The following is a 3,140-nucleotide window of genomic DNA, read 5'->3' on the forward strand; positions in this document are numbered from 1 at the left end:
TCGAGCATGTTGGATACTACGGCAGGTGGCCAAAAGTGGCGAAGGCTTTTTAGCCCCGGGCAACCAGCCCAGTAGTACCAGTACTGTATTAACAGTCTTCGAGACTTTCGCATCAAATAACATGCGGAAACGAACAATCCGCAGCCTCGCCGAAGTCTACCAAGTAGCAACAGCAAATCCATGGAGCGACACGGCTATCACCTTCAATGCCAACGACGAACCTAAATTCCGAACAGCTAGAGCACCAGCCGCATTGGTCCTCAGTCCGATAGTGGACGGCTTTCGTCTTACCAAGGTACTCATGGATGGCGGCAGCGAATTAAACCTCATCTATGAAGAAACCCTTGAAAAAATGGAAATTGACTGGAGCCGCATTGAGCGAAGCAGCACAACCTTTAGGGGAATAATCCCTAGTCGAGAAGTATGCTGCACAGGAAAAATCACACTAGATGTAGTGTTCGGCTCGCCGGACAATTACAGGTCCGAAGAGGTCACGTTCCAAGTGGCCCCATTCAGCAGCGGATATCACGCCTTGTTAGGGCGAGAGGCATTCACAATCTTCCAAGCTATACCCCATTACGGGTACATGAAGCTCAAAATGCCCGGACCCAATGGAATAATCACTCTCGCCAGTGATCCAGATACAACACTCCGCGCTGAAAATAAGACAGCCGCACTGGCCCTAGAGGCATTATCCGAAGCCCTAGTGGCAGAGGAACTAATTGCGCTGCGCTCCATGGTGGATAGGGACGATGTGATACTCGATAAGAGGTCCAAGTCCACCTCTTTTAAACCAGCAGACGAAATAGTCAAATTCCAGGTCCATCCAACAGACCCCACAAAGACGGCCTCCATTGGGGCACAATTAAATCCCGATGTAGAAGCCGCACTACGAGAATTCCTTCGGGAAAATTGGGACATTTTTGCCTGGCACCCTTCAGATATGCCAGGAATCCCACGCAGGCTGGCAGAGCACAGTCTAAATATCCTAAAAGGATTCAAGCCAGTCAAACAAGCTCTTCGGCGATTTTCCGAACCCAAAAGACAGGCAATGGGAGAGGAGCTAGCCAAACTCTTAGAAGCCGGATTCATCAAAGATATAAAACATCCGGACTGGCTAGCCAACCTAGTAATGGTACCAAAAAAGGACAAATCCTGGCGCCTTTGCGTCGATTTCAAAGACCTTAACAAGGCCTGTCCAAAGGACCCTTTCCCTTTCCCTCGCATCGACCAAATCATCGATGCTACCGCAGGGCACGATTCATTGTGCTTCCTCGACGCATACTCCGGATACCATCAAATCAAGATGGCGGAAAAAGACCAGGCCGCAACGGCATTCGTTACTCCATATGGGCCAATCTGCTTCAACACAATGCCCTTCGGACTCAAAAACGCTGGTGCAACATATCAGCGCATGATTCAGACATGCCTGGCCACCCAGATAGGCAAGACGGTAGAGGCTTACATAGACGATGTGGTCGTCAAGACCAAACACGTCGAAACTCTAGTAGACGACTTGAGGGTGACATTCGACAACCTCCGAGCATATGACATTAAGCTCAACCCAGAAAAATGTGTTTTTGGCGTACTAGTCGGAAAGCTCTTGGGCTTCATCGTATCCGGTAGAGGAATTGAAGCAAACCCAGCCAAGATCCGAGCTCTGTCACAATTGGATATCCCAAAAGACCTCAAGCAAATACAAAAACTAACTGGATGCGTGGCCGCTCTAAGCCGCTTCATCTCCCGTCTGGGAGAAAAGGCACTGCCCCTCTATCGCCTCCTCCGGCGCACCGAACACTTTGAATGGACGGATGCTGCCGCTGCCGGACTCGAAGAAATTAAGACCGTATTGGCAACAAATCCGGTCCTGGCCGCGCCCAACCTGGGCGAACCCATGTTATTATACATCGCGGCAACACATCAAGTTGTCAGCGCCGCACTCGTCGTCGAACGAGAAACAGAAGGGCACAAATTCCCTCTTCAAAAGCCAGTGTACTACGTATCCACTGTCCTAACTCCATGCAAATCCCGGTACCCACACTATCAAAAGATAGCGTACGCGGTGTTCATGGCATCCCAGAAGCTGCGACACTACTTTCAAGAGTGTTCCATAATGGTGGCCTCCGAAGTACCTCTCAACGATATTATAAACAATCGCGACGCGACGGGCAGGATTGCAAAATGGTCCATTGAGCTCTTACCATTTGATATAACCTACAAACCACGGTGAGCTATCAAGTCGCAAGTTCTGGCTGACTTCATCGCCGAATGGACCAAAGCCGAACTCCCTAAAGAGTACGGCGCATACTCCAATTGGATCATGCATTTCGACGGCTCCAAAATGTTGGCTGGCTTGGGGGATGGCGTCGTCTTGACGTCCCCAACCGAAGACACGGTCCAATACGTGCTTCAAATAATGTACACGGACTCCAACAACGCAGCCGAATACGAGGCCCTTCTACATGGCCTCCGGATGGCAATCTCCATGGGCATTCAACGCCTAGAGGTGCGTGGGGATTCAAACCTCGCAATATCCCAAGTAAATGGAGACTTTGACGCCAAAGATCCAAAAATGGCAGCCTACCGCAACACCGTCCTAAAAATGTCAGCTCGGTTCGAAGGACTCGAATTCCACCATGTAGCCCGGGATAGCAACCAGGCAGCAGACGTGTTGGCACGCATCGGCGCAAAACGCGACGCCGTCCCTCCAAACATCTTCCTAGAACGGCTCTTTAAGCCATCCGTATTATGGGAAGAGGAGTCCGGAAATAACAATCCGGAACCAGCTGCATCACCTAACTCAGACCATTCTGACACAATCGGCGGCTCCGCCAATGAAATAACACCTTCAGCCCACGAAATAATGGCAGTAATTGCCCCATGGACGGAACCATTCCTAGCCTACTTAATCAGGCAGGAACTTCCCGAAGACCAAAATGAGGCCCGCTGCATAGTTCGGCGATCCAAAGCCTACAAGGTCCATGAGGGAGAACTTTATAAGAAAAGCACAACCGGAGTCCTTCAAAGGTGTATCTCCGAAGAGGAAGGGCGAAATCTCCTGGCTAAAATTCATGCCGGACTCGGCGGGCACCACGCTGCAGCCCGGGCCCTTGTAGGCAAGGCCTTCCGTATAGGATTTT

Source organism: Triticum aestivum, chromosome 2B (assembly GCF_018294505.1).
Source record: "Triticum aestivum cultivar Chinese Spring chromosome 2B, IWGSC CS RefSeq v2.1, whole genome shotgun sequence".
Taxonomy (NCBI): domain Eukaryota; kingdom Viridiplantae; phylum Streptophyta; class Magnoliopsida; order Poales; family Poaceae; genus Triticum; species Triticum aestivum.